The following is a 10,411-nucleotide window of genomic DNA, read 5'->3' on the forward strand; positions in this document are numbered from 1 at the left end:
ATTAGAGATGAGGACATACAAAAGACAATATTTAGAACCCATGAGGGCCACTATAAATTTTTGGTGATGCCTTTTGGCGTTGCAAATGTGCCATCTACGTTTCAAAGTTTGATCGACTCTACCCTTAGGCCATTTTTGTAGAAATTTGTTTTGGTATTTTTTGTGACATCTTAATATATATAGTAAAACTTAGGAGGAACACTTGCAACATGTTAACTAGGTTTTGAACATTCTTAAATAACGTCAACTTTATGCTAAACCATATGTACAAATGTGTTATTATAGTCAAATTGGTAGATTACCTAGACCATATTGTTTCACATGAGGGAGTCAAGGTGGAGCCTTACAAGATTAAGGCCATAGTAGAATGGAAAATGTCTATAGCCCTCAAGAACCTTCAAGGTTTCTTAGGGCTTATTAGTTACTATTGTCAATTTGTTAAAATTACAGTAGCATAGTAGCACCACTCATAGTTTTATCAAATGACTCATACTAGTGGAAAGCAAGAGGGATATTATGAAATTTGAGAAGCTAGATGAATCCATGTACACCACTCTGGTTGTTAGAATTCGTGAAATGAGAATCCCACAAGCCCAATTATCTTCTGCATTCATCTTTGCATGCTTTTTTCCTACATCTTTTTTGCGTCTCTCCCTAGTTGTGCATTTAGGGGGGGTGTTGGAGTAAATAATTTATATATTAATTATTCACTTAATTGCATTAATTCACTAAATAATCTATGCCTTAATTAGTAATTAATTATTGATATTTATTATTTAGTTAATTAATTAATTACAGATAATTAATTAATATTTATCTCCATGCATAATGCAAACTAGGAAAAGCAAACTATGTTTAGATTTTGAGAGTTTCATGCATTTAATTAGTCTATTATGCTATTTGTGCATACATGATTGATTCATGCATTCTGTTTTAACTCTCAATCTATCTTGTAAACTCCACCATTTAGGGTTTCTATCTTTAGAGTTAGATTTCTTTATAAGGATGTCATATCCTTCATTGTAACTCGAGCAATTTCAAAGCAATTCAATCAATTTCATTGTTATTGTCTCCAATTATTTTGTTGTTCATTTCTCTCTTTATGTGTGACAAGTATTCTTGTAGAAGATAACTAGGCTTGTGGGATTGGTATTATTATTTAGTTAATTAATTAATTATGGATAATTAATTAATATTTATCTCCATGCATAATGCAAACTAGGAAAAGAAAACTATATTTAGATTTGAGAGTTTCATTCATTTAATTAGTCTATTATGCTATTTGTGCATACATGAATGATTCATGCATTTTATTTTAACTCTCAATCTATCTTGTAAACTCCACCATTTAGGGTTTCTATCTTTAGAGTTAGATTTATTTATAAGGATGGCATATCCTTCATTGTAACTCAAGCTATTTCAAAGCAATTCAATCAATTTCATTGTTATCGTCTTCAATTCTTTTGTTGTTCAATTCTCTCTTTATGTGTGATAGGTATTATTGCAGAAGATAATTGGTCTTGTGGGATTCACATTTCACGAATTCTAACACTGGCTATATCTACACCATATTTTTTTTTTAAACTTCATTGTGGAATGCGATTCTTTAGGGTATGACATGGGAGAAACTTACTCATGCAAGAAGGAAGGCCCCTTGTATTTGAGAGTTACCAACTCAAATGTAAGACTTTGTGGAAGCTCCTTTGGAAATAATCTTTAAGATAAAGATAAATCATGATTGTCTTATATACTTCTTGGAATCTTATTTGTCATATTAAAAACAATAAAAATGAGGTCACAAAGATATTAGGATATGACTTTGACATCATATATGAGAAAGTAAAGGAGAATGTTGTGGTTGACCTTCTGTTTAGGAGGAATGAAGACATAGAGTGACTATTGTATGCCATTTCCATACTAAAATAAAATCAAGTGAATAAAGCATGAGAAGAATGAGAGAAGGATAGAGATACACAAAATCTCATTCAAAATCTTTAAAAGGATTCAAGAGTGTTAGAAAAATCTGAGTGGACTTGGGAATTGCTTTTTGGTACAAGGACAAGTTGTACTAATATTATTTAGACCCAATCCTTAAAATTAAGGTTTTGATAGAACTACATGCTTCTCCAATAGTTGCACATTGTTGGATTTTGCCAAGATCAAGGGCACAATGAAAAGCATAAAAGAGACAATAGAATGACAAGAACAAACTGTATTCTCATCAATATAAAAATGATCAACTGGATTAACCAATACAATGAATAGAGGCCTGCTTATATAGGCAAGGCCATATGGATGTATGAGCACACAAATATGACAAGTGGCTCAATGAGAAACAAGGGTAGGTAGGAAATAGGTGTGGGTAGGTAGGAGAAATAATATAATATTCCACATGAGGTGGATCACCCACCGAAGGTGGAATTATCACTCCACAATAAGTGGATATGATAGTGTAATAACAAGATCAACACCATAAGAGGTGGAATTTCTCCTACACACACTATCCCAATGAGGCACAAACACCCAAGTGTCTCATATCCAAACTACTATGTAATGCATTATCCTAAGTAAACTTAAGTAAGTGTAATAATATCCATGATGAATAATTATTTACACCAACACACATTTAGGATTCTTGAAGATTTATCATCAAAATCAAGTAATATTTCTTTTGGGAAGGGCTCAAAATGGTTCTAGGTATACATTGAGTTATCTTCTTCCTCATTATTGGGATGGTTCTTTTAAAGTTTTGCTACAAAAATAAAAAAAATTAGTGATATTTTTTATCACGTCTTTATCTTTTTCATTATCTTTATCAAATATTAATTTATTCTCTTCTTTGGACCCCATCATACCTACTCACTTTAGTATTCCAATAGTCATTGCAGAGGTTTGGTATGCTCCATCCATTGTATTCATATCATATACTTCTTATATTAAATTCACATTCATTCCACAAGAATAAATATATACATCACATATGATTAGGTGAAAAATGTTGGGATATGATGAAGCGGTGACAATGTATGTTGTCATTGATGTCAATAAGTGAACATGTATGTGTTACCCAAGCAGGTGAATTGGTATGAACCAGTATGAAGAATGGAAGCGGCTATAGTTAATCGGGATGGAGTGAACCGATGTCGGGGTTCACAGTTTGACTATCAGTTGGTAGCCTCAGTTCAACTCTAGGGTTTCCGATTTGGCTTGTGTGGTGCAACCAATGATGTTTTGTGACGAGTTAGTTAAGAAAAAGGATAAGGATCAAGATGCCACGTCAACTATGTGCACATGAAGGATTTATTGGAGGATCTTGTGCGTGAAGATCAAAAGCATTGAATGTCTACCTCAGGAATGTGCGTTTTTCTTAGAGGTGTGAGAAAAGCGTGTTATGGGTTACTGTTTTCTAGTTGCGGTGAAGATTGGACGATGCAGAATGACTTGAGATCTTTCTCAGATTGTTCTATTCTATGCAAAGAATTTTAACGGTCAGGATTGGACTGCTTGTAATTGTAAACCTAAAATGCTTAGGGTTTAGGGTTTATGCTACCGACCTAATTGTTGTTGTCTATAAGGTCGATGATGTTTGTTATTGTTTGTGTTGGAAAAAGTTGTGTTTGTGTCTGCATGTAGAGATACTTGCCAAGCCAAGATGTGGAATCTACAGAGTGTGATTGTAGAGGAGAGGAACTGAAAAGGATTTGCCTTAGCAAGTAGTGTTGTTATCAGATCGAAGCTTTACCTGTTGACTTCTAACCATCTCAACAGAAGGAAAATCCCTTGACCGGGTAGCTTTAACAGGCTTGTTGCAAATCCTCTGACTAGGTGACTCAAGCTCATTGAGTTCTTTAAATCCTCTAGCGAGGTAACCTTTAACATGGTTTCAACCTTTAATAGGGTTTATAGCCATTCCTTAACCAGGTGATCCCTAACAAGATCGGTTCCTAACAAAACCTTATTGTAAAGTCTTTAACCGGACTAAGCTCCTAACAGAGTGGACTTCAAAAGAGTTCAAAACAATCTTGTGGGTATTCATCCCCACCATGGTTTTTCCCATTTGGGTTTCCACGTGAAAAATCTATGTGTCATGGGTTGTGTATTTTTCATACGATGATTGAGTAGTTTTTGTTCAGTTGTATATGCATGTAGAGCTAATGGTTGTGATATTACTAATGCAGCTCATGCATGATTAAACTGGTAAAATAACTATCTAGATTTGAAAGTTGTTGGATGCTATTTGATGTACTTTTGTTTTACCAATTTTGCGGTCTGAAGTATTTGTGTTAACCGGTATTGGTATTGTTAAGTTGAGTAATATAGACAACCAGTTATCTATGTTTAGAGAATGTCAAAATATTAAAGCAAGTTTTTGTCTGTACTGATTCAACCCCCCTCTTAGTACCGGTTAGAGTATTAGTTGTTCATCATTATTCATCAATTGGTATCAGAGAAACTCCAGGTCCTCGGTGATATAAGCTTAACCGCTTGAGGCAAAAGATCATGCTTTAATGATGAAGAGGGAAGGTCCTAGGTTCAATAGGGATAACTTCAAAATATGGAAGGACAAAATGAAGATTTATATCAAGAGTTTGGGTGCTCAACACTAGAGCTATGTTGAGAATGCCTAGGTAATCCCCATTGGCACTTTGACTGATGATCAGAAAAGAGAGATTCAAGAAAATGGGCAAGTCATGGAGGCCCTTATTAGCAGCCTATCCGATATTGAGTTCATTGATGTACAAGATAAGGACAATCCTAAGGATGTTTGGGACGCACTAGAAACCATTTATGGCGGTGATGAGCATGTCAAGTAGGCTAAGGAAGAAAGCCTTAGAGGAAAATTTGAAGACATGAGGATGGTTGAATGAGAGACCATTCAACAATATGGCATAAGGATCAAGACTGTGGTTGGAGGTATCAAGAGTACTGGTGGAACAATTGATGATGCCACCGTTGTCAGCAAAGTTCTGAGATCATTGTTACCGGTCTATGCAATCAAGGTTGCCGCTATTCAAGAGCTAAGGTCTATCGACAAAACCAAGGTATCTTTAGACTCTATTATTGCAAAGTTGACTGCATATGAATTGAATAGCTACGATGGTAGTGTTCAAAAGATAGAGTCAACCTTTAGAGCGTCTATTTCTTCTACACCAACCAGAAAAGGAAAAGAGGTTAGCACCAGTTATGAATCTAGGCCAAGCAGAGATATGGACGATGAGGAGATTCTGATGGAGTTTGAAGCTCTTATTGCCAAGAGACTTCCAAAAGGCACTGGAAAATACAGAGGTAAGCTTCCTCTAAAATGTTTTTCTTGCAAAAAGATAGAACATATAGTTGTCAATTGTCCTAACAATGACAATAAGGATAAATTGGAAAGGTTTAGAAAATATAAAGGAGGAGGTAGGAGAAATTGTCTTGTTGCAGTGGATGAAGGTGTTACCGATGAAGAATCTGAGGTTGAAGAGAATGAGGACATAGTGTTTGTAGTTGTAAAGGAAGAGGTGTCTGATCAGAAAGCCCTTGTCTCTCGCATTGACAACTCTAATGAGTGGATCATTGATAGTGGGTGTTCTCACAACATGACTGGTGACCGAAGAAAGTTTCTGACTTTGGAAGAATATGATGGAGGTGTTGTCTGGTTTGGCAATGATGCACCTTGCATGGTGAAAGGAAAAGGATCCATCTCATTGAATGGAAAGAGCAGTGCGGATGACGTCTACTAGGTTGAAGGCCTTAAGCACAACCTTTTGAGTGTTGCTCAGCTGAATGACAAAGGACTTATTCTAGAGTTCAAAGGTGGGGTCTGCAAAATAATTGGAAAGAGTGGTGAACTTATTGCCACTTGTAATCAAACCAAAGGAAACTTGTTTCAGTTGAATGCCAAGATTAGTTAGTGCCTGATGGCGAAACTTGATGCCAGCTGGATATGGCATAGGAGACTCTGTCATATGAATTTTGATAATATTGTTAAAGCTAGTAAGATCAAGGCAATAAGAGGATTGCCTTTGTTGAACAAACCAGAGAATACTTTGTGCAGAGAATGTCAACTTGGGAAGATGTCTTCCTCAACATTCAAAGTTAAGTCTCTTTTAGCAGAAAACTTACTTGATCTAGTGCACACCGATCTGTGTGGTCTGATGAAAACAAGAAGTATTTAGGGAGATATGTATTTCATGATCCTTACCAATGACTGCTCAAGAATGATGTGGGTCACATTCTTGAAAGACAAGTCTGAGGCATTTGGAAAGTTTAAAGCCTTTAGAGCATTTGTGGAGAAGGAAAGCAGTTGAAGAATAAAATGCCTAAGAACCGATTAGGGAGGTGAATTTACTTCTGATGAATTCAACAAGTACTGTGAAGAGAACAACATCAAGAGACAGTTGTCTACCCCAAGGACACCACAACAGAATGGCATAGTAGAAAGGAATAACATGACTATAGTTGAAGCGACAAGAACTATGATGATCCAAGGAAATGTAGCTCACACATTTTGGAGAGAAGCGATGAGCACTGTAGTCTATACTATGAACCAGGTACTCATTAAGAAAGGTAAAGACAAAACTCCTTATGAGTACTGGAATGGGAGAACTCCTAATGTGAGTTATTTCAAAGTGTTTGGCAATAAGTGCTATATCATGAGAGGTAAGCATCTGAGCAATTTTGATGCTAAATGTGATGAAGGAATATTTATAGGATATTCCACTAAAAGGAAAGCTCTCAAATGCTACAACAATAGGACTCGGAAAATTGTTGAGAACATCAATGTCAGGGTTGATGAATCTCCTAAGGAGCTTGAGGAAACTAGTAGCAAGCAAGCGGAAGATGAATTGGGTGCAGCCTTCTAGGAACCGGTTAAGAAGGAAATAAGTTGCAAACACCAGAAAGACCTCAGTGTTCCTATACCGGTAGAATCTACAGTAGGTGAAGAAGAAGATGAAGTGGAGGAAGAAGAAGAGGAAAAGCAAGCGGAACCAACTAGGGTCATTCCTAGGTATGTGAAACTACATCATGATCTGAAGAAGATCATAGGAGATAAAGATGCAGGGATACTCACAAGGAGAAAGGTGAAATAAAATTCTTGCATGATTTTAGAGTTTGAGCCTAAGACCACTAGAGAGGCGCTTACCGATGAAGACTGGATAAAGGAAATGGAAGAGGAGCTGGACCAAATAGAAAATAATGCAACATGGTCCTTGGTGCCCAGATCGGAACACATGAATGTCATAGTTACCAAATGGGTCTTCAAGAATAAGTTGAATGAAGAAAGCATAGTGGTAAGGAACAAGGCAAGACTTGTATGCAAGGGATATGCTCAGGAAGAGGGAGAAGACTATGGAGAAACCTTTGCCCTAGTGGCTAGACTGGAAGGTGTCCGAATGCTACTTGCATTTTCAACATTCAAGGGATTCAAGGTATACCAGATGGATGTGAAGTTTGCATTCTTGAATGGAATCCTAGAAGAAGTGTATATTGAGCAACTAGATGGGTTTGCTTTGTCAGAAGATAGTAATATTGTGTGTAGATTACACAAGGCCCTGTATGGATTGAAACAAGCTCCAAGGGCATAGTATGAACAGTTACACTCTCATCTTGTGAAGATAGGATTTCAAAGAACAAGTGAGGACAACAATATCTACCTGAAATATGAAGGTGATCATATACTGATCTGTGAAGGGCTATCCCACATTAATGGTTCCCACTTTCGCCAATGAAGGAAAAATGAGATGGAAGGAAAAAAAATCGGAGGGGGTTCGAGCGAAGTGGGGGTGTTCGAATGAACTACCCTTTGGGGTTCGAGTGAACCCCCCACTTCGCTTGAACCCCCTTTTTCGAGCGAAGCACCTTTAATGCTTGTTTAGGCCATTTTTAAATTATATTGGGGGGGTTCGCTCGAACCCCCCTTCGTTCGAACCCCTTTTTTTACACTTCTCTGAAGCTTTCTACATTTTTTTTGCAGACTTTTGGCCTTCAAACCTCTGGTTGAAGGCTCAAATGGAGATATCTTGACAACCCAAAAATGTAGTATGGTAGTCTGTGAAGCAAGCTTTCCAATGACTGTAATTTTATTACATCTTGAGTTTATTGTGAACTTGTTTTTTTAATTTTACCAAACATAGGTTCTTCACCGAACATGAAATTCTTTGTTCAATGCATTGAGAAAAATAGGAAATTAATTCAAAAGAATTCTGAAAAATTTCTATGCCCCAGGTATTGATGTCTTCTTTCTAAAAAAAAATATAAATTTGAATTTCGATATATATATAACAAGTTATGTGTTCAAACTCAAACCTATGTTTGAATTATGACTAGTCGGACTTCAAAACTTAATAAAATGAAAAATATTCAACATATCACTATTAAACCAACTGCAAGCCCTGGTTATTGATGTTACAAACCAAAATTCGAAAAAATTGAGTTTTTATCATTTATAGAGAAAAAAGTAATGCGTTTCGGGAGGCACATCACTCTTAAAAAATGTAGTTTGCTATAAAAAAACTACTTTTCGAGGGACATGGAAAAATTAAAAAAAATCCTTCAAAAATATTTGAAAAAAATATATATAGAATCTACAGACAAAATGCTACAAATCACTAATTTACATCATCTTGAAATTCTTAATAGTTTAAAAGTTATAGTTCTCATAAGTTGAAGATTATTTTAAAAATGTTCATCTCAGTGTCAAAAGTGGCAAAAAAGTGGGAACCATTATTGTGAGTTCACCTTGAAGTATTTGTAGATGACATAATCTTCGGACTAGATGATGAAATGAGTCATGCATTTGCAGATGAAATGAAGAAAGAGTTTGAGATGTCTTTGATTGGAGAGATAAAGTTCTTCATTGGTCTATAGATTTAGTAGATAAAGGAGGGTATCTTCATTACCCAGTCCAAGTATATCAAAGAGGTATTGAAGACCTTTGGCATGAAGGAGAGAAAACCACTTGGAACACCGATCGTGACCGGCTGCAAATTGACAAAGGAAGATGATACATCATTGGTGGATGAGAAAGAGTATCCATTGATGATTGGTAAGCTGCACTATGTGGTGCACAATAGACCGGATATTGCTCATGCAGTGGGCATAGTGGCCCATTTTCAGAAGAGTCCAAGAGAATCCCACTTGGTAGTGGTAAAAAGGATTCTTAGGTATCTAAAGGGAATAGTTGATTATGGACTGTGGTATCCATATAATGGCAACTTTGATCTCAAAGTGTTTACTGATGCAGATTGGGCAGGTAATGTGGACGACCGAAAGAGTACAACCGGTGGAGCGTTCTTCCTTGGTAAGAGACTTGTCTCATGGACAAGTAAGAAGCAGAGTTGTATTTCCTAGTCTATAGCTGAAGTGGAGTATGTGGCAGCATTTATGAACTGCACTCAGGCAATCTGGATGAAGCATGCACTAGATGGCTTCAAAGTGACTGTATCTGAACCGGTGAGTATTTTCTGTGATAATACTAGTGCAATCAATATTTCCAAAAATCCGGTATTGCATGCTAGGACCAAGCATATTGATCTCAAGTATCAGTTCTTGAGATAAAAGGTTCAGAATAAAGAGGTTGTATTAGAACATGTTTCCAGTAAGGAGCAACGAGCATACATATTCACTAAGCCCTTACCGAAGACTACATTTACCTATTTGAGAGGTGAATTAGGGATTCTGCCCATTCATGAAGTAAACTAAAGTTGTGTGCTCCACATCAGTTAGGTACTACTATGTCATATCTTACAGGAATTATGTGTTGAAGGATGCTACTTCATAGGGGGAGCATCATAATGGAGATTGAAAGCTTGTGCCTCCACTTTGGCATTGTTGTCAAAGGGGGAGAAGATATCTGATGATGTATGGGGGAGAAGATATATTGTTTGGAGAGAAGATGTTGAGAATACACACTGATCAGTCCAGGTAATGGTGATCCTTTAAGTTGCACATGTATAGTGTCAACCGATGTATACATTTTTAACTAAGCAACGATTCACTGAGTATTGCCATCAATGCCAAAGGGGGAGATTGTTGGCATATGATGAAGCGGTGACAATGTATGTGGTACCCAAGCAGGTGAACCAATATGAACCAGTATGAAGACTGGAAGCGGCTATAGTCAATCGGGATGGAGTGAACCGGAGTCGGGGTTCATAGTTTGACTATCGGTTGGTAGTCTCAGTTTAGCGCTAGGGTTTCCAGTTTGGCTTGTGCGGTGCAACCGACAATGTTTTGTGATGAGTTATTTAAGAATAAGGATAAGGATCAAGATGGCAAGTCAACTATGTGCACATGAAATATTTCTTCGAGGATCTTGCGTGTGAAGATCAAATGCATTGAATGTCTACCTCAGGAATGTGCGTTTTTCTTAGAGGTATGAGAAAAGCTCGTGATGGGTTACTATTTTCCAGTTGCGATGAAGATTGGA

Source organism: Cryptomeria japonica, chromosome 11, assembly GCF_030272615.1.
Source record: "Cryptomeria japonica chromosome 11, Sugi_1.0, whole genome shotgun sequence".
In the NCBI taxonomy this organism is placed as follows: Eukaryota; Viridiplantae; Streptophyta; class Pinopsida; order Cupressales; family Cupressaceae; genus Cryptomeria; species Cryptomeria japonica.